Raw genomic sequence first — 23,677 nt, forward strand, 5'->3', positions numbered from 1 at the left:
TTATGGGGGGCAGAATGCAGATTAGATTAAGCGTTAAACGACGTGTCAATACTATTCAATTGTCTTAAACGACAAGATTTTTCTCCGAACCACCAGAAAATAACAAGTGTAACTTTTTTACGGGAAAATTACTGAAAATATTAGTACTGACCATTTTCAAGTTGTTCAAGTTTTGCATCAAAATAAATAATCAAATTAAAATTATTTTTTTAAAGTTTTTAAAATAAACTAAATTGAAAATATGTTTGAACCAACCAAATTTAATAACGGGTTCAAACCAAAAATTATTTCAATTGAATTATTTTTCTTTGAGCTTTTTAATTTGCTATTTTTTTAGGGATTTTTATTTTTATCTTGTTTCTATTTTCTTAGCTCTATGTTTATTTTCCAAGATATCTTGGCTTTTTCAACAAGCATGACTTTTTTTAAGCCGGTTAAGCATGCATGATATCTAGAAATTCAATTCCAATTTTCTTTTTGTTAGATCCTTGCCTAGAAATTAATCTTTGCAAAAAGATATATGAAACAAAATGAAAAAATAGAAGTCATTTGATTGAAAAATAAAAAACAAAGAAAGATCAAAAGATATCTATCATTAAAATGTAAAACCATCAAAACAATATTATTTGAACTAGAGGAATCCAATTACAAATAGTATACATAGATCCTTACTATCCATCGAGTGTCTGGTATTTTTATACCCAATCTCTTCAATAAATAACCAAACCTAATTCTCAATTGTTGTCCTTATAAGACCAACATTAAAGAGAGTACATTAAGGCTTTTTGTTGGTTCAACATAATAATTTTTTCGGTTACACGTGCATGAAAAATTGTATAACAATTACAAGGTTATGTGAGAAATAGAAAGAAAGAGGAAAAAAAAAATTAAAAGCAAAAGTAAAGAGGGGTATGCCTTTGATTAGGATGACTGAGGAGCATGGAGCTGAACAGTTGTGGAGCATAGCAAATTAGAAAAAAGAGAGACACATGGAGAAAAAAGAGGGGGCGACTGATTTTGTCGTAGGGAATATTGATTTAGGTTTAGGGTTAGAAAAAAATATCTTATTTATACCTGTTTTTTTTCAAGTATTGGCTTGGTTAAACCGGTTTGGTTTGGTTCGATTCAATCAATTTTAGACTTTGAAAACCAAAATCGAATCGAATCGGAATTGTTTTGTGATTTTTTAATCGGTTAATTTGGTTTTTTTGGTTATTTTTTTTCTTAGTTTAATCAGTTGTTCAGTTTTTTTTACCCACTCCTATATCTTGTAATGATAACAATTTTTTTATACTTTAGAAAATTTAACTTTACATGCTTAATTAATATCGGTTTAAAATAACGATAAAAACATAAGGGAAAATTACATTTGTAATATCATGTTATTTGGTCTAAATTATGATTATTCATTATAGTTTGAAAAATTAGATTTTACATCCTGGTTAATAAAAAAAATTAAATTTAATGAAATGACTAAACTATCCATCTCAAATCCTCTATAAACAAATCTTTAAAAATCATACTTTAAAAAAAAAAAAAATATAAGTCACAAGTAAATAACCTTCATTGATTTTACTCAGCAATTAAAGATGTAAAAAAAAACAACTTCTAGGTTTCTTTTCCCCATAACATTATAGATATATTTGAACTCTACATTTGGTTTTCTTTCTTGATCTTTACAACAAAACTCTAAAAATTAATTATCAAGATACGACCAAAACATGCTTAATTGAAGCCCAATTTACTGTAAGAGAAGATGTAAACCCCAAGATAAATTGAAAATAATAATATAATAGAAATTATGGTATAATGAAATGAAATAAGAAAAATAAAAGAAAAAAGAGTTAAGAAGATAAAAAAGAAAGGTTTATGGCAAAAAATATCTATTTTTCCAGAATAAAAAATGGTCAAGCTATTTTAATAAATTGGTCAGGTCATTTTAGCCACTACCTCTTTAAAATTGACAAGGAGCAGTCAAGGAAAAATAAAAGCATTTTCATTTCTGCTTCCTTCCTTTCACCTTGAAGGACTAGAAAGTGCTAATTAGGAGTGAAAAAAGAGAATTTCAAGAGAGAAAAACACATTCACACTAAAAATCAAGGAAGATCAAAGAGAGGGAAGATTCAATTATAGAGAGAAAGTGAGGAAAGAAAAGGAAAAGAAAGAAGTTTTGGAAAAATCTTGGTGGGTCAACTTTCAAAATATATTTTGCAACCAGGTAAGGTGCTTGAAACTCTTTTGTATCAATTCTAATAAGAGTTTAATGATTTTGAGAAAATTAATCAAAATTGAATTAGGGTTTTTGAGATAAAGTTAGGGGAAAGTGCATTTATTAGAAATTAGATTTATAGGATCCTTGTAGGTTATTGTGTGAATGAACTCATGTTGAAATAACAAAGAAATTTGGATGGGTATGGAAGCCCTAGGGATTAGTGTCAGGATCCTTGATTAAACACATCAGAAATCTATTTATATTATATAATATATCTCTTTGATCTTTTCATAAACTCAGTATATAAGCTGGAAACCTGTGACCCGATCTTTTAGATCATTCTCAGGTATAACAACGTCACGTACTGAGTATTATTACTATTACTATTACTGTTATTGTTGTTGTTGTTGTTGTTGTTTATAATTTATACAATTAACCTCTCTATGGTTCGACCTCGATTTTGCCGGGTTATTTATTACTTCGATACTCCTGCACTTGGGAGAAGACATCAATCTTTTGGTCGTGTCAAGTTTTTTGCGTTGTTGCCGGGGAGTGTCAAAATAATAAATAACCCAGCAAGACTGGGGTCGAACCATAGAGAGGTTAATTGTATAAATTGTAAATAACAATACAACAACAACAACAACAACAACTGTCATAACCCATTTTTGGGTTCTTCCAAATTACATTTTAAAAAAAAAAAAAACTGAAACCTGAAACAGTGCCATTTTGAACGGCATTGTTCTCCTTCTTCCCGTGCATGCAGAGGCAGGGAAGAAGATAATTTTAAGTCATTCTTCTCGCTCTCTCTCTCCACCCCACTTGCCCAAAAATCTTGCATGACCCATACCCACACTTACACAACCATCCCCCCTCATTAATGGAGAAACAGGAGATGCATGCCCTCCACCATGACAAAAAGAAGGCCATGCCTTGAAGCGGCTGCAGAGGAGCCATCCCACGCCACCATGCCCTGCACTTGGACAGGGTATGATGCCTCTTCCCCGGTTGCCTATAAATATAGGGGAAATGAAGAAGAAAAGGAGGAGAGAGGATTTCGAGTGTAGAGAAGAGAGAAACCGAAACAGAGGGGAATGAGATATAGAAAAGGAAGATTTGTTTGAGAGACAGAGGAGAGAACGCCAAAACAGAAGTGTAGAAGAGAAGAACAGAGATTGTGGTCTCTGCATAGAGAAGAAGAAGAACCGACCTCACCCCTTGGACACCACCGCTGTTTCTTCCTCCCTGTCGCCCCCCACAGCAACTCCATGGGTCAGCAACCGCCAGCAGCGCCACTATCAGCCTCCCACCATTTTCCTTCCCTTCTGCAGCAACGTGAAAAAGAAGAAAAAACAGCAGCACTGGTTGCCACAACCACTGAGCCGCGACAACAACTCCTTCGCCACCAGCAGTGCCACCGTTAGAAATAGAAGAAGAAAGGAGAAGCAGCAGATAAAAGCGGGGAGAAAAAGAAACACTGAAAAAACAGTAACAGAGGAGAACAGAGCAGCAGAAAAAAAAAACGCAGAGAAGAAGAAGAAAGGCCGACCATCATCTGAGCCGTTCTCCGGTCAGCCACCGCCAGCAACACAGCCTCGAAGCCACCGCAGGTCTGCCCCTCTTCCTTCTTTTTCTTCTTCTTCCTCGCTGCACTGTCTCCACTGTTCTGCGTGAACAGTGGAGAGTGCTCCACTGTTCATTGTCCGGCCCAATCCAAAATGAGTGGGCCGGGTCCAGCCCGGTCTAAAAAACAAAATTCAAAATAAATATTTTCAAAAATTTGTAACTCTTCCGCGTATTTTTTTTACCAAATTTTGCTTAATATTGGTTTGTATTTTTACATCGTAAAAATACACACTCGATATTAAAATACCCGGTTTTCATCAAAACATTAAAAAAAAATTTAAAGAAAGAAACATGTTTTTGTTTTCATGCATACGGCCAAGTCTCTCAAAGAAAAATTACATCATATTTTCATACAACAAAGAAAACTTCAAAAAATGTTTTAGCATGAATTTTTTGGCTTTAATAACCAGTTTATTAAAGTCACGAGAACTTGGCCAATATTTCAATAATTCCAAAAAAAATATTTTTGTTTGCTTTTAATATCAGGGATTATGAATTTTTACGTAAAGTGTATTCCCGATATTGAAAAGGTAGTTCTTTTATAGACATTGGAACGGTCAGGCTTTACCCGATAAGATAAGGACCTCCTTACCGAGGAGAACTTTTCTTAAATCATAGACAAACCAACAATTAGAAATACAATGAGACCTTAGCAGTTATCAGACAATTAAACAATGCAGCTTACCTTAGGTAAGGCGTATTTGGGGTGTTAATACCTTCCCTTTACACAACCAGTCTCCGTACCTGATCTCTGAGACTAGTTAAGGTTCCTAGTGACTAAAATACTAGGTGGCGACTCTCATTCCCTTTTCCCACTGATATAAGAGACAAGAATTCCTTGTCTCCCTATATTTACCAGAAACACGCCATTTGAGTGTGGAGGGCGATCGCAGCGACGCCGCACACGTCCGACAACAAAAATAATAGTAATAGTAATAATAATATTAATAGTAATAACAATAATAATAATACTCAGTACGTGGCGTTGTTATACCTGAGAATGATCTAAAAGATCGGGTCACAGGTTTCCAACCTATATACTGAGTTTATGAAAAGATCAAAGAGATATATTATATAATATAAACATATTTCTAATGCGAATGAACAAGGCAGGACTAACAATGTTAGGATCCTTGATCAAACACGGAGCATACATAACGTACATAAAATATAACAAGAATTTAAATAGTAGTAGTAGTAGTAGTAGTAATAATAATAAAAAAGAAGAGGAAGAAATTAATGAGAACCTTGAGATGAAAGATTACTGTAAGGATTAAACAATGATAAAAAACAAATGTCAAGGTTAGAGGATCCACTAATGGTACTTCAAACAAGTATAGTATAAACTCTTATTACTCAATTTGGAAACCACACACGAAGGAAGTTCCAATCGGATGATTTGTCATTAATAGCCCATTATAAATTGTTAATATGATCATATTAATTATCTTATTTACATAACACCAAACTTTTAAATATTTTCAGGAATTCATGATGCTTACTTATGTTAACAACAAATCAAGTTCCTTTCATAGCACAAGTGTAGGTAATATCATACGATTGGGCTATAAGAGTGTCAAGCATTTGTTGTACCAAGTGTTACACAACACAAATCTAGATTAACCATTTAACAAGCAAGGTATTAAGAATTAGTAAGATAAAAAGATAAGACATGTTAATATTAAACATTAAGGTCCATGTTGAGTTTACACTATACTTATTCTTACACCATTAGTGTAACCTTTTCACCGTAACATAATAAACTTAGCTAAACATAATGAAGAAGAGAAACATAAATAAACAAAACAAGAACATAAATAAGATACAAGTTAACTAAGGAAAGGAAAGGAAATGAAAAGCATAAACAAGATATTAATTAAAGAAAAACTTAAGAATTACAAAAGAAATATAAAGAGAGAGAGCAAGAGCAAGTTCTTGATCTGAACAATCCAGCCCCTAAATACATGGCAAATTCCTCTTTTTATAGGCCAAAATTCATAATTATTGATTTGATGACTAATTGTTGAGTGGGTGGCCAACTCTTGACTTTGTAAAAATCCTTATCTTCTTGTCTGAATAAAATGAAATTGCTAGCATCAGAACTGGGACCACTTGAAAACATGAAAGTTGTAGGAAATTGACTCAGCTTTCCAGAAAAAAAATGGAGGTCATTTGGACTTCTAGAACTCCAGATATGGGCCAAACACTGAACAGTGTTTGGGCTGTAGGACAAATTCGGACTTTTCCGTTGCTGCTATAATTTGGACTTGCAAACGACCTTCTTAGATCTTGGTGTCCACATGAAAGTTGTAGCCCTATATCTTATTGAATTTGTGTAAAAATTTGAGATCATTTTGACATCTAGAACTCGATATATGACCCAATTACCGAACAATGTTCCAGTTTGCACTGCACCAACTTTTCTTTTCTAAGTTTGATCCTCTCTTTGTCCTTTCAATTTCCATACTTGAACTCATCATCAATCCTTTGATTTATGTGATAGGCCTGCATTTAAGATGAACATTTACCATATATTAAGGCATTTTATAGTATTAGACTTGTTATTATAAAACATGCTTTAGTTAAGGAGTTATTGATACTTTAAGTGCAATATGATGATATAAATCCTTGATAAATATGCACTTTTAACTACTAATCAATTAGCCATTTAGAGGCAAAAATAGAGGTTTAATGCAATGGTGTTATTCTTGTAAGTTTATTGTAATTTTGACAGTTGAATGTATAGATAAGGATTTTGATGAATGATTCTAATTCTATGTGACAAATATGAATTTTTGCTTGAATTAAAAGTGAGTTTTTGGTTGTGTTTGAGATTAAAGCAAGATGAAATGGAATTTATGTTTATTCGATGTAATAAGAACTTTTATGTGAATTAAAGGAGGATATTTTTGAAAGTGAATGAAGAATTAAAGAAAATGTGAATTGTCTTGTAACTAAATTGATTTTTGTTTAACTAATGATTTAGGATATATACCCTTTTTTCCAAGAATGATATGATTAACTTTATAAGAAAGAGTTAGATATTGAATAATTATATGAAAATCAAAGTTGTATCAAATAAGTCTAAAAAGAAAAGAATTTAGTTGTGGATAAGTAACTAAATAGAGTTAAATAGATGTTACGATGAATAAGGAATATTTATGGATACAATAATAATTGATTTAAAAACTTGTCAATGTAGGATAGACTGTTGGGGTGATTCAGTTAGCTAAGGAGCTGCTCATTGTCAGACAACAGGTAGGTACTCTATAACTTGTGGTAATTTTCTTTATAATTTTTCCACAAACTTTACTTATGAATTAGTAAATCCATGAAAATATGAATAGTGATGTTGATAATGTATATGGAAAGAAAGATTTGTAAATTGAGAGAATTGATTGGTATTCATTAAGGAATATCAGATTATACCAAATGTGAATGACAGATTGATTAACAATTAAGATGAGTTGACCAGATTGAATGGTATTCATTAAGGAATACCATAATATTAGCTTTTAAAATAGAAATTCTTGATTGATTGGAAACTAAGATGAGTTGATTGGATTGATTGATATACATTAAATAATACCATATCATTAGTTTTCAAATGTGAATGCCAGATTGATTGACAACTGAGATGGGTATACTGAAATAATGAGTACTTAAAAGAGAGCATCATAATGTTGATTTTGATATGGAAATGCTGGAATGATTATTTAAATTATGAATATTATGAGATTTATTTAGGTTTGAATGAATTGATGTAAAAAGAAATTTAGATCATTATAAAGAACAAATTAAATATTGTCTAGTTAAAAAGTTAATTATTTCTTTTAAGTGTTAAATGAGATTTTAACTTGTGACTTAATAAATATTATTGATTTTGTTATAATTCACTCACAAACTCCCCAAGAGTAATTATTAGATTTTGTTTTTGTGTAGATTTATGAAATCATGGATTATCAAGTTGTAATATCAAACTTGCATATTATAATTTTGGACACTCTATTTTGAAATGTAATTTAAATATCCTTATATTAAAACTAACATTGATCATCAATTAATTAAGGTGATATAATATATTTATTGTTTAAAACTTAATAACTCTATTGTCTTACATAATTATTAAATTTTTCATTGCAATTTGAGTAGGAACTATATAAGTGGGCTTAACTTATGTATAATTATATTTATTTAAATGTTGGTTGTAATGGAGTTAATGTATGTTCCTTAATGTTTTAATCATTAAGATGGATGTGAAATTAATTAGTTAATGTCTTAGTGGTATGAATTAATGATAATGAATTAAGGAATGTAGATATAATAGGATGAGAGCTAAGATGATTGGATTGGAAGTTGCGGTGATGAGTTTGTGGTGAGAAGAGAAAAATAAAAATAAAACTCATAAGTCTTGTCATAACTCAATTTTTTGATCATTTTATTTTAATTATTATTATTATTTTATTTACTGAAAATGATAAAAAAAATAATGAAAAAATAATAATGATGGAAAAACAAGTAAAATGAAATAAATGAAGAATGAATTAAAAATTTGGGTTAAAGGCAACATGATTGGAAGTTTTGGGGTTTAATTAAACTTTGGAATTAATCTAATTAAGCTTGGAATTAATTTAATTAATCCAATTAAGGATTTAATTAGAGAATCGATAAATTTTTAGACTTAATTGAGCTTGGAATTAATTTAATTAATACAATCAAAGGTTAAATTGGAGAATTGATTAAGTTTGGAGACTTAATTAAGCTTGGAATTAATTTAATTAATCCAATCATGGGCTTAATTGGAGAATTGATAAGTTTTAGACTTAATTGGACTTTGGATTTAATTAAATTAATGAAATTAAGGACTTAATTAAAGAAATAGAAAAGTTTGGGGTTAATTGGAGGCACGATTGCAACGGATTAAAGTCCAAGGACTAACTTGTGAAAAGTGCCAAATTGCAGGGGAAATTATGGTTTAAACCAGGGACTTAATTATAAAATTTTTGAAACTTCACGGGTTAAAACAAAAATAGCCACTGTTTATCTCTAAACAACATCGTTTTGGAGACACTGTTCATCTTATTCTTCTTTAAGCTAGTGACCCTTTTTTTTTTACAGTAAAGGCTGAGAGACTTTGCAGCAGTAATCGTCCGTTGGTTTCAGTTATGGGCGCCTTAATGGTGGTCGACCCTTAGCCTACCACCCGTTACCAACCTGCTGGGCTCTATATAAACCGATGAGCCCCGAAGTTTGAAGGCTAGTTAGAGAGAGAGAGAGAGAGAGAGAGAGAGAGACGAAAGAAACCAGAAAGAAGAGAAACACAAGCAAAGCACAGAACTTTTAGGTTAATCTCCAGAACTCCCATACCAAAAATAGGTTTCCCTCACCAGTTCTGACTTAAGAAAAACGAGGGAGAAAATCGGCCGAGAGAGAGAGAGATGGTGTTCTGAAATCAGAGTAAAGAAACGAAAGAAAGAAGCTGAAATAGTGACACATGAAAGGAATACAACATGAGATACAAGCAGAAGGAGTAAGAGGAAATTCAAAAACAAAAACATCGCCCTCAGCAATCTCGCACAAACTCTCTACAAACAAACCAGGTAAGTCTTCTGCTCTGTTTTCCCCGCGTTTCATTAATTCATTTTTGCCGCTTGCTTTGATTTAAACACCAAAGGGCCTAGATGCGTGATTTGGATCACGCGTGCCTCATGTGGCCCAGCCGGGTCACTGGCTTGGGCCAGTGACCGGGCTGGGCTTGGATGGGTCTAGCCCAGCCCATGTGGGCTAAGCTAGGCCCAACCCCAAAAAACATAAATAATAAAAAATAGGAAAAAATAGAAAATAGGAAAAATAAAAAAAATAGAAAAATATGTGTATGCATGAATAAAAATAATATAAATTTTACTGGTTTATTCACCAATGCCAAAGTCGGGAATAAAATACTGGTTTAAATTTATATTATTTTTATTCGTTATATTTTATTTTATTTAGCAAGAAAAAAAATTATATGTGCATGTATGAAAAATAAAATTTATTTTATCGGTTTATTCATTGACGCTAGAGTCAGGAATAAAAACACTGATTTATTTGGTTTTTTATTTAACTACATAAAAAATAAAAAAAATATGTGAACGCGTAATAAAATGAATTTAGTTTATTTGTTTATTCACTAGCGTTAGAGTCAAGAATAAAAAAAAAATATTGATCTAAATTTATTTTATAGCTGCGTAATATTACCAACGCTAGAGTTGGAATTATCCGTAGTTGAATATTCACTGGCGCCAGAGTCAGGAATATTGCGAATAAACCAATAAAAATTTAGCAATTTAAGACAAAACAAGTAATGCAGTTTGTCTTAGGCTGAACGTTTAAGGGGTGATAATATCTTCCATTTTACGTAACCAGTTCCAAACCATAGAATCTCTGTTGACCAGTTAGGGTTCCTAGTAACCATAATACTAAGTGGTGACTCCTTAAACAAGACTTTTTTTTTCAAAAAGAACAAGATGACAGAAATCTATTCTTTTTCCATAATTGAGAGTTATTTTTAGGGCCACCGCGATGTCGGGTGTGACAAGTCTTAGTCTTGTTCTACCGTGAGAAGAGAAAAATAAAAGAAAATATTGTAAGTTTAATATAAGACTTATTTATAGCCTATGATATTGCTTGACATGACCAAAAGATTGATGTCTTCTTCCAAGTGTTGGAGTGTCGAAGTAATAAATAACCCGGCAAGACCAGGGTCGAACCATAGGGAGATTTATAAATAATAATAATAATAATAATAATAATAATAATAATAATAAGTTAAAGATGACTTTGAGATGAAAGATTAATGTGAGGATTCAACAATGATAAAAAAACAAATGTCAAGGTTAGAGGATCCACTAATAGTATTAGAAATAAGTATAGTATAAATTTTTTTTATTAATCAACTGGAAACTACATACAAAGGAGGTTCCAATTAGATGATTTATCCTTAATAGTTCATTATAAATTTTTAACATGATCATATTAATTATCTTATTTAAGTAACACCAAAATTTTAAATATTGTTAGGAATTCATGATGCTAACTTATGTTAACAACAAACCAAGTGCCTTTCATAGCACATATGTAGGTTACCATACGGTTGGCTATGAAAGTGTCAAGCATTTGTTGTACCAAATGTTATACAACACGAATCTAGATTAACCATTTAACAAGCAATGTATTAAGAATTAGTAAGATAAAAAGATAAGAGATGTTAATAACAAACTTTCTTGGATATAAACATTGAAGTCCATCTTGAGTTTATATTATACATATTCTAACACCATTAGTGAAACCTTTTCACATTGACATAATAAATTTAGCTAAACATAATGAAGAAGAGAAACATAAATAAACAACATAAGAATATAAGTATAGTAAAGAAAATGAAAACCATAAACAAGAGATTAAGAAAATATAACATGAAATAAAACTTAAACATTACAAAAATAAAAAGAAAGAAATAAAGAGCATGATCTTGTTATGAACAACCAAGATGCCTAAATGCATGGCAAATGCCTTCTTTTATAGGCCAAAATTTGAAACTATTGATTTGATGACTAATTGTTGAGTGGGTGGCCAACTCTTGACTTGATGAAAATTCTTATCTTCTTGTCTAAACAAAATGTTATTGCTAACATCAGAATTGGAATCAATTGTACTCATGAAATTTCTAGGAAATTGTATTTATCTTTCTAGGAAAATTTTTTTTAGGTCATTTGGACTTCTAGAACTCGAGATATGGGCTGAACACTGAATAATGTTTGAGTTGCAGGACAAATTCAGACTTCTTCGTTGTTGTTATAATTTGGACTTGAAAACGGCCTTTTTAAATCTTGGACTCCACATCAAAGTTGTAGGCCTATGTCTTACCTTTCCATTCATATAAAAAAGATCTAAATCCGAGATTTACAGCTCCAAATATAACCCAATTACCAAACACTTTTCTAATTTGGACTGCACTAACATCTCTTTTCTAAGTTTAGCCCTTTCTTTGTCCTTTCAATTTCATTATTTAAACTCATCATTCTATCCTTTCATTTATGTGATATGCCTGCATTTAAGATGAACATTTACTATAAATTAAAGGTATCTTATATTATTAGATATATTATTATAAAACATGCTTTAGTTAAGGAGTTATTGATACTTCAAGTGCAAAATGATGATATAAAACCTTGATAAAAATGCACTTTTAAGTACTAATCAGAACCCCTTGCTTGCTTTATATTATCTTGTGTGTTGTGTTTTAAGCTAGGGTAATTAATTTGTGTGACTCTGACATCGCAACACGCGTGGGTCTAGCCCCAACACCTGAGCCTTGGCATCCCCGATGCCAGGTGTATGTAGCTTGGGGCTGCATCCAGGCGCGCGGGTCTAGTGACATGACCAAAAGATTGATGTCTTATCCCAAGTGCAGGAGTGTCGAAGTAATAAATAATCCGGCAAGACTGGGATCGAACCATAGGGAGATGAACTATATAAATTACAAATAATATATATATATATATATATATATAATAAAGAGTTTATGAGAATTTTATGGGATATCAATGTAAAGATTAAACAATGATAAAACAATTGTCAAGGTTAGAGGATCCACTAATGGTATTAGAAATAAGTATAGTATAAACTTTTTTTATTAATCAACTAAAAACCACACTCAAAGGAGGTTTCAATCGAATAATTTATCCTTAATAGTTCATTATAAATTTTTAACATGATCATATTAATTATTTTATTTAAGTAACACCAAACTTTTAAATATTGTCAGGAATTCATGATGTTAACTTATGTTAACAACAAATCAAGTTCCTTTCATAGCACAAGTGTAGGTTATATCATACGGTTGGCTATGAAAGTGCCAAGCATTTGTTGTACCAAGTGTTATATAACACAAATCTAGATTAACCATTTAACAAGCAAGGTATTAAGAATTAGTAAGATAGAAAGATAAGACATGTTAATAACAAACTTTCTTGGATATAAACATTGAAGTCCATGTTAAGTTTATATTATACATATTCTAACACCATTAGTGAAACCTTTTCACCTTGATATAATAAACTTAGCTAAACATAATGAAGAAATAGAAACATAAATAAACAACATAAGAACATAAGTATAGTAAAGGAAATGAAAAGCATAAACAAGAGATTAAATAAAATATAACATGACATAAAACTTAAAAATTACAAAAATATAAAGAAAAAAATAACGAGCATGATCTTGATCTGAACAACTAAGATGCCTAAATGCATGGCAAATACCTCCTTTTATAGGCTAAAATTTGGAACTATTGATTTGATGATTAATTGTTGAGTGGGCGGCTAACTCTTGACTTGGTGACAATCCTTATCTTCTTGTTTGAACAAAACATCATTGATAACGTCCGAATTTGAACCACCTGTACCCATGAAAGTTCTAGGAAATTGTCTCATCTTTTCAAGAAAGAACAATTGAGGTCATTTGGACTTCTAGAACTCGAGTTATGGGTTGAATACTAAATAGTGTCTGGGCTGCAAGACAGATTCGGACTTCTATGTTGTTGCTATAATTTGAACTTGAAAACGATATTTTTAAATCTTGGACTCCACATGAACATTTTAGGCATATGTCTTATCTTTTCATCCATACAAAGCATACCTAAATCTGAGATCTACAGCTCCAGATATGACTCAATTACCGAATAGTGTTCTAGTTTGGACTGAACTAGCATCTCTTTTCTAAGTTTGGCCCTCTCTTTGTCCTTTCAATTTCAGTATTTAAACTCATCAATCAATCCTTTCATTTATGTGATAGGCCTGCATTAAGATGATTATTTACCATAAATTAAAGGTATCTTATATTATTAGATATATTATTATAAAACATGCTTTTTAGTTGAGTTATTGATACTTCAAGTGCAAAATGATGATATAAAACCTTGATAAAAATATATTTTTAAGTATGAATCATCTGGCTCTAGTGCTCAGGGCTTGGCAGCCCAGCGCTTGGTGTCTGCAACCCCACCCAAACCCGAACTGACCATTTTCTTCCCAGCCAGAAAGACAACCCAACCTCCTTTTAGTCTTTGCAACTATTTGTTGCAAGGGCAGCTATGCCATTACACCACTCCAATCTACATTACTTTTAGCAAAGAGCAAACCTAAACAGTGCAATCCATAGTGAAGTTACTCACAATCTACAGTACTTTCAAATAGTGTAATCCACAATGAAATCATTCTCAATCTACATTACTTCCAAACAGTGCAATCCACACTAAAAATATTTACAATCCACTGTAATTAAAATTTAATGATGATAACAACAACAACAACAACAACAACAATAATATTAATTCTTAATTTTACCATACAAATCAAATCTATTTTTGCTTTTAGATATTTATAAATATTTTCTACAAATTTATTAATTATTATATGAATAATATTAATTATAATCAAAATTATAATATTTATAATAGAAATAATGGTATTTTTAATATTAATAATATTAATTATAATAAAAATCATAATATTTATATCACAACAATAATATTCTTAATATTAATAATTTTTATTATAATAAAGATAATAATATTTAGAATACAAATAATAATATTTATCATATTAATAATATTATTAAATTTTTCTGTCCAAAGTTTTTATAATAATAATATTTTTTTAAAAAAATTATTAACTATTAACGATAATAATAATAATAATAATAATAATAATAATAATAATAATAATAATAATAATAATTGTTATTATATTTTTCTTTTCATTTTTTTTCTTTGCAGGGTCTGCAGACCTAGCCGCAAGGGTCTCTAACCTCTAAGGGGTTTACAGAACCTAGGCACAAGTCAGAAGAGACCTCGTCGGGCGGGTTTGCACCTAGTGCGCGGTTTTGCAGACTCGCTCGCTTGGGTCTACAGCCAGCGCATAGGGTCTGCAGAGTTACCAAGTCCCACCAAACAAATTTGTTATTCTTAGCTGCGGGGTTTGTAGATTTAGAAGAATAGGTCTATAGCCTCACCATACCCCACCAACACATTACAATTTACAGTGAAATTACTCATAGTTCATAGTAATTCATTTTAAAGTAAAACATTGATCCTTTTTAATTATAATTAATAAAGGTTTTCTTGACATAAAAAGGGTTTGAAAAATAACTCATTCTTTCTTGTGCCTTGTTTAAACTAGTATCCTAAAAGGGCATAGCAATGTTTGTTTCCAAAAGATATGGAGGATCTTAGTTTTTGTTTGCAGAATCACTCATTTTGATCCTATTATGGCCAAACTCATGCTTAATTTTTGTTTGTGGGTTAGGTTTAGCTTTAAAAGATTTTGGGTCGTTTTCTTTTTCTTGATCAAGGCTTTTTGTTTGTTTAAAAATAGATGGCCATACGTTTTTCTTTGGAAGAGGTTGGGCTGAGCCATTTTATTGCCTCAGGCTGTGTTTGGTTCAATGAAAATTTACAAAGGAAGAAAAATGCTTGTTTTGGTCTTAGAACATGTTTGACAAATATACTTTATTGATTTTCTAATATTTTTTTTAATTTAATTTTAGTGTTTCGCCAAACAAACCTCAAATAATTTTTTTAAAAATTTGAAAAAAATTAAAGAAATTATTTTAAAATTATTTATGAGTCTCTTGCATATTTCTCAACCATTTTATTTAATATTTAGATTGTAAACTTACAATGTAAGATAGTGACTCGATATTAAATATAAATGATTTTCTTTAAAATTTCATAAAATTACAAAAAAATCAAAACAATTCCTTATTTAAAAAACACAAAAATACATTTTTATTTATTTACGTGCATACAAATAGATTCTAAAAAACATTTCATGCATATTTTATAAAAAATAAAAATTGAATTTTCATTGTACTTTGAAAAAATATAATAAATCAATCAATGAATATCATATCCAGTTTATGATTATCCATAAAAATTTGGTTAACATTACAAAAAACACAAAAACTAATTTGCTTAATTAGTACATTGGGTATGAATTTTACAAATGTAATGTATATCACTGGTTTGAAATTAAATGAATTAAAAAATAAAATGTTAGGAATTAGTTATAAACTTTAATATTTAAAGGTATAAAATTAAACTGTAAAGTATATCTTCAAGTATTAAAGCTACAAAATAAAAATAAATAAATTATTAAAAACTTGGACATTAAAATAATTAAGTCTTAACTCGATAAGATAGGAATTTTCTTACTAAGACGAACCTTTCTTGAACCTTAAATAAAACAATGAATAGAAACAAAACTCAGAAAAAATAATCAACTAATAATGTAACTTTTCTATGCAAAACTAATTTCCTTACTTAGATTTTTATAAACCATTAGGTCTTTTAATGATCATAATACTAGATAGTGACTTTTAAAACTATTAAAATCATAATTTTATAATTTATTCAAAGACATCAAAAATCTCATTGATTCAAAAAGCAAAACCCACGTATTAGATACTTTATATATTATGACAACACTTATATAATTAAAAATAAATGATAAAATAAAGAGTACTTAAAGTTTTTTTAAATTTTAAACTTACATAAATCTATACCAAATCATAATTATTTAATTAACAAAACTCTAGTATCATAGAAAAATAATCATAATAATAGTTTTCTCTAACAAGTTCCGAACCGATAAAGGAAAAGGATGTAAGAATTGAACAGACGACGTGTCGTTGAAAACAGAAGCAAGTCGTTGCTGTAACAAATAAATGATGTAAAAAAGGATGGATGGGTTTTGTAACGTTGTTCCTAAAATAAAAAAGATTTGAGTCATTTGACTACGTTATCTGAGCCGCAGCTTTTTAGAGAGAGAGAATGGCGGTTTTCAATATTTTATCAACTTCCGCCGGCGCCGGCGCATCTCTTTCCTCTTCTTCTTCTTTTTTAATTCTAATAATTATTTTAACAATTATTTTAATTATTATTATAATTATTCTAATAATTATTACAGTAATAAAAAATTCCCAACCCCTCGTGTTTATCACTTCTCTCTTGTCTCTTCTCAAACCAAATCAAAATCATCTTCAAAGAGAGAGCTCCCTGAAATGGATACCCATTTCTTCTCCAAGTCAGGTTAATTTCCCACCTTCCATTCCTTTTCTTCTTGCACTTAATACTTTAAATACTGTTTTATTATAATAATGGGCATCTGTTTTTTATTTAAGTTTTCATTAAAGCTTAGAAACTGAAGAAGATTTATCATTAGTTTTTTTTTTATTAAATTAAAGATGATTCCCAGTTTAAAATTTTAGGAGAGGAAGTCATTGATGTCGAAAGAAGTGATTGCTTACCTCAATATTTGCTGAATATTACAGTATCTGATCCAATCTAGTTTGCATGTTACAAGGTTAAGGTTTCTATATAGATAGTGTCACTCCCTTTTCTGTCTCCTGTCTCTTTAAAACTTGCAAGGATTTAATTTCCATGTAGCATTCTCACAAGGAAAAAAAGAGAAAGGAAATGCAACATGAATTCTTTGCATATCGTGTGTGATGCTGTTGGCTTACTAACTGTCTATGCATTTGAATGGTCAGATTGTAGAGCTGTTTGGACAGATGTGCTTTCTTTCTTTGTTGACGTTTTGCATGAAGAGTATCATAAAATGCGATGATCTTTCTAATGCTGTGTGCAGGCAGTGGATATTCCTGGATTCAAGGCAGCTCCGTGCATCAGAACTCAACTTCCAGCAATAAAAGGATGCAGGGTCCATTGTGTTCGGTGTCTCCCTGAACACCTGCACAGGTCTCTTCCGTGGAGGACCTTTACGAATTTATTTGCTCGGGTCCTCTTATAAGCAAGTTGGGTTTGACATCAGAAAGGATTGCTGACTCAATCGACAAGTGGTTATCACATGGCTCGCGCTTGTGCATATTGTTTCAGCTTAATGAATTGTACCTTACTGCTCCTCAGAAAGCAAGGTTTTATCACTATTATATACCGGTCTTTGTATGGTGTGAAGATAAGATTTCTAAGCACGTGTCCCAGTTCAAAGACTTGGAAGATATACCTCCTTTAGTGGTACGCATGTAATTTCCTTGTAACTGTTTTCAATTCTGATGCAAGTGCCTACACTAGCTCTCATTTCGTTAGCATATTTCAGAAAGAAAGGCTGCAGGGTATTTATTAAGCCATGCAATCATGCTGCAAAGAATGCTAGTTGCTATGCAGTTCTTGTCATCTCATGATGCTGACATCTGGTTTGGTGTAGATTGGTTTTAGTGCTCCACAAGGTTGTGGAAAGACCACACTTGTCTTTGCTCTTAGTTATCTCTTCCAGACAACCGGCAGGTACATGCTATCATACGAGAATGTGTAATAGCTGTAAATTATTTCTCAATTGTCAGTTAGTTCTTAATAAAGTTGTTGCCTTCCCCTATCAGGAAGTCCGCAACATTATCCATAGATGATTTTTATTTAACGGCAGAGGGTCAGGTAAATTTTAGGGACTTCCTTGCATTTGCTTGCTTTATCTGTTGGGCGCGGAATCCGGTGACCGGATTCCGCGCCCAACAATTGGTATCAGAGCATATGGTTAAAGTGGTGTTTGATTTTTGCTCAAAAATGAAAGTTGTCAAAATGGTGTTTTGACCATACCACTGTGTAGAGGAGGACGATACGAAGCCACTGGTGAAAACGGCGTCAAAATCGGACCTCGGACATGGCCGCACTCTCCATCACTCTCCGGCAAGGTGTCTGCCCACGCGCGCAGACGCGCCCACGCGTCTTCTTCACCCGGATGAGTTGACCCGACCCGAATACCAGTTGACCCGACCCATGTGAACAGTAGACATGAACAGTGACGGTATCGTGAACAGTGTCAAAGGATGACATCAGCATGATGCAAGGATGACATCAGCATACACAGTCAGCAAAAAGCATTGACTAGTCAACGGACATGTCAGCACAGGGGGCCACCTGCCACGTCATCAGCCACGAGCCGAGCCAAATTGAGCCGAGCCGAATTGGAGCCGAGCCGAGCCGTGAGCTGAGGGATAGGATCCAGTGTAGCTGATCCTACGTGCAACCGGATCTAAGATTGAATCTGAGCCGTTAATTAGGCCAGAATTGTTTTGATCAAATTGTAGCCGTCTGATGTGCAATTTGGACGATTCAAGACATGTTTCCAGCTAATTTGATCATTCCGGATGCAATGGTACGGTCCGATCGTTGAGATTCGAGACCAAAATGGCGGTGGTGAATTATTAAAGAGAGATTGCCCGATTAGGAGGTATCTGAAGGTCATCATGGTGGTCAATGGAGATGAAGAAGAAGAAGGTACACACATTTGCCCAATTATGTGTGCTGAACTATTAAGTGGGAATATTTAATGCCTTGATGGAAGGAAAAATTGGGACACTCAGGACACCCGAGATGTGGACGATTTGAGGTGTAGAGTGGAAATTAATGAAGACCAATCTTGACGAATCTAAACACTAGTAGTCTCGCTAGATGTTGAGAAATCATGTATTAAACCTGTATATCCCAGATCACTTGTAAAGGAAAGCCGCAACAAAGCTAGCAAATGGTTGTATATACGGAGAGACAGTACGATGGATAGATATAGCCTAAGAAGTTCTGTCTAGGAGATTGGGTTTTAAGCGGGACCGTTGTGACCCCTCCAATCTTTCCTGGGAACTTGCTTAGTGGAAGGATTATCCATACGGTACTATTTTCGTATATATAACAGTTTGTAATGAAACGATTGAAGACTAGCAGGATGACGGCATAAGGGGAACAGTTGGGTTCCGTATGATCAAGGATCTGATGGAGTGGTGATTTCTTCAAAGAAGTTAGATTCAGTGACTGTAATTTCTCGAGGGGAGAATTGATGAAGACCCTGATAATGGAAGAGAAATACAGCAAGGGGATAAAGATTGGCACCCTATTTTGACTTGGACAGGTGTTGTGACAGGATGAGCTGTTGTCAAACATGAGCAAGGAATAGGGAGAAATCTGGAGAACAGATATTGCACGAGGGCACACGGAGATTGTGCAGGAGTACCCGAAGGATCCAACGAGGTACTGCAATGAGACAACAGGTGCAAGGAGAAGAAGAGTTCCCAGATGAAGCTCAGAGCAGAGACTGTGTACAACATGAAGTCTCTTATGCTCTTAATGAAGACAACAAGCGAGGATCTTTCCAATGCATGCAAGGATGGAAAGATGAGCTGTTGCAGAGGCACCTAATTGAGGGGGTGCAAAGGCCTATGATAAAAGGCGAAGACACCAAAGAGAGTGGTGTAGGTGGAGCTGTCAAGCAGAAAGGCGTAGAAGCTCCAAACATAGAAATCGAGGTGGAGGATTGCGAGGAGTATACCGCAACTTTCTCTTTCTATGTAGTCAGTGGCAGTAATCTCTCCCAAGTCCACATGGTGGTAGAGAATCTTGGAGCCACTGGAGTCATCCCCAATGAAGGAGGATGAGACCGCCCCATGACAGCGGGCAGAGACACCTTAGAGAGAAGGTGTGAGGGCTATGAAATGAGCCCAAGATCAGGTCGCCCAAGACAACGGGCGTAGACACCTCAGATGGAAGGTGTGGACCACGATGTGAGCCCAGTTCAAACCGCCGCATAACGACGAGCGGAGACACCTCATGAGAAGGTGTGTGGGCCATGATATGAGCCCAGTTCAGAACGCCCCAGAGCCGATGTGATGGCTAGATATAAGTGGACAGATGGATAGCCAATGAAGTGGCTATGATGAGTATGAAGACAAATGCAGGATTGACTTTCATGGATATTGCCCCCATGCTAAAGATCAATGAGCTAGAAGACATTTGCCTTGGACAATAAGTGGATGACTTGTGGAGCATTAAGACGCGGCTGCTATGAAGGAGCAGAGGGCATGCGCAGGTTCCGGGAACGAGTTGACTCTTGTCAAGGTGGTGAGCTCGGAGATGGCATTGTAATACTCAGAGTATGAAGACAAATATGGATCAACCTTAATGGGCTGCCCCCATGGTTAAAGGTGGAGAGCTACCTGGACTCTTACGACTAAGAGCGAGAGACTCATGGAGAAGTAAGGCATGGTTCCTATGGTGGAACAGAGGGCAGGTGCAACTCCTGGATGAGTAGACTCTTGGAAGAGTGGTGGGCTTGTGATCATATTGAGATACTCAGATAATGACTGTCGCACTTGGGAATATCAATTTGAGGGGGTGTTGTAAGCCTTGGTGTGAGGCTTGATGAATCATTCCGGACCGAGCATGGATGATACGCTCGAAGGGGAATGTTCTGTCCCAGAGACAAGCGTTAACACTCTTCAGATGTGATGTGTGAGACCATCTGGTTGAAGTGATCCTTTGGTGTAAGCAAGGGTGTGCTTTGGTGACTCTGGTGATTGAAAGGTTTGGCGAGTACCTGTAAACTTGGCCACGGACGCTCTCGGAATGGTAAGCTTGGAAAAGCTGCAGAATGCAAGCTTGTGCTGATGAAGCAAGAGGACAATTGCCCACATAAATGGCAAAGGGGGTGATTGTTAGGTATTGCCATTAGTGGGACTACCCCACCACCATTGAAGTGGCCACCACCACTAAGCAAGTGGCAGCAGCCTTTGTTGAAGAAGATGGCAGCCACCCACTCCCATGTGCAGCTGCTGGAAAGAAGAAGAGAAGCCACCATTAGCCTATAAATGAGGCATGCAAAGAGAGCCAAAGGGTGAGAGAGGGAGAATAACGTGAGTGTGTGAAAGAGTGAAGAGAAAGAGAAGAGAAAGGGCTGCTGCCATGGGCAGCAGCCCTGCAGCTGCAAGGGCAGCAGAGATGTGAGTTGAGTGGATGATCCTCCTCCATGTATTTATTGTATTCTTTCTCTACTCTAATAAAATGGACTCTCTCCCGTGGATGTAGGCGGTTTTGCCGAACCACGTAACATATTGTGTCTCAGTGTGCTTACCCCTCCGTTGAGTAATTATCAGTACACCACCGGTCACCGGATTCCGCGCCCAACATTATCTTCATGTTTTAGTTGCTGACGCAAATTTTCATGAATTCCAGGCCAATCTAAGAGAAGCCAATCCAGGAAATGCGCTTCTAGAGGTAGCAATCAACATGTTTTTTAAACAATTGTCAAATAAAAGAAGTTAATGAGATGTTTTTAATCATCAGAAAACCAAACAATTTGGTTTCTGTCTTGTTTTATCTTTTCTTTTCTTTTTTTGATTATTTCCAGTTTCGAGGAAACGCTGGGAGTCATGATCTTCCATTCTCAATTGAAACACTGTCTGCTTTAAGCAAACAGAAGAAAGCAGGTAAGAGTTTTCTTCAGTTATCTTCTTTGCACTTTGCTTTCTTGTTTTAATTTGGTACCCATATCAAGTGTTCAGGTATGAACATGAAGCTGCCTCGATATGATAAAGTAAGTTTACTGTAGTGTTAGTTTTGCTCTGTTCTCGATTAATTGAGCCTAGAGTTGTTAATGATAGGTTTTTCTTCTTTGTAGTCTGCATACAGTGGAAGAGGTGACAGAGCTGATCCTTCAACATGGCCAGAGGTTGAAGCACCATTAACAGTAAGAAAATCTTGAATTTATAGCTGGCAAAATAGGTGCTTTTGAGTTGGCGTGAATTTTCACCAGTCAAAAAAGAAAACATAGAGCATACAGCACCCTGACTATGTCAAATTGGTTGTTAATATATTCATCAGTACAATAGCTTTGAATCCAAGTTAATACCAGCAATTGAGTTTTGAAGTAAGATTGCATTTTGGTGTGGGGGTGGGACAGAACCCAACGTAGTTAGTTCGTTATTTATTTCTATTTTGAAGACAGGAAATCTGTAAATGATCCTTTTTTCACGTGCTTTGGATAATTCTGTAGGTGGTTCTATTTGAAGGTTGGATGCTTGGTTTTAAACCACTTCCAGTGGAGGTCGTCCAAGCAGTTGATCCTCAGGTTAATTTTATTTACAAGTGCCTCAGGATACTCTTCATACAGGTCATTTTCTTCTTATGGTATTTGACCATTAATTGTAGCTTAAGCTTGCATTTTTTTTTTTTTGAGACAGCTAGAGATCGTAAATAAGAATCTTGAAGCTTATTATGATGCATGGGACAAGTTTGTTAAGGCATGGGTAGTCATCAAGATTCAGGACTCTAGTTGTGTCTACCAATGGCGTTTGCAGGTTGCTTGTTAAATTTAACATGATTACACGCTGCCATCAAAGAACTCATCTCGTAAGCTGCATCTTTGACCAATGTCATGGGGTTTTGCAGGCAGAGATTGCCATGAGGGAGGCAGGCAACCCTGGGATGACTGATGAAGAGGTATGCTTTCATTTTCATTAACATAATAAACTATTTTGACAGATTTCAAAGCGAAGTCTGTGTTCTATGCTGAAGCTTTTTATGGTGTTCATGTGCAGGTCAAAGATTTCGTTTCTCGTTACCTACCGGCATACAAGGCTTACCTTCCCACCCTTTATGCTGAAGGACCCAGGGGTTCACATCCAGAGAATCTCCTCCTCATCGAAATTGATGAAGGAAGAAATCCTATCCTAGGTAATTAGATGACCATTTCAGAGCGAAGATTGATCTGAAGGGCCAATTTTGATTTCTTCAAGTGGTGTAATGCAATTTTTTGCATGGGCGTCTGTTTTTGTCTGTATCATTAAGGGGAACATTCATACGTAAATGCATAAATGTAATCTAATTGTACAATGTAACATAACATGGTTGCTCAAATGAATGGAAAATCTTGTTAAGCCTCGTGTTATTGTCTGGACTTGAGATCATGGTGTCCATGGAATTGGCAGAATGTGCCACGGATGGCACGCAGTTCCCACCAA

The 23,677-nt window shown here is 33.9% G+C and overlaps 1 pseudogene; it reads left to right on the forward strand.

The window, feature by feature from the left end:
- Positions 1-17,361: 17,361 nt before the first annotated feature.
- LOC118031731 (D-glycerate 3-kinase, chloroplastic-like) lies at positions 17,362-23,593 on the forward strand (annotated as a pseudogene).
- Positions 23,594-23,677: the final 84 nt, after the last annotated feature.

The sequence above is a fragment of the Populus alba genome, chromosome 1 (genome assembly GCF_005239225.2).
Source record: "Populus alba chromosome 1, ASM523922v2, whole genome shotgun sequence".
Taxonomy (NCBI): Eukaryota; Viridiplantae; Streptophyta; class Magnoliopsida; order Malpighiales; family Salicaceae; genus Populus; species Populus alba.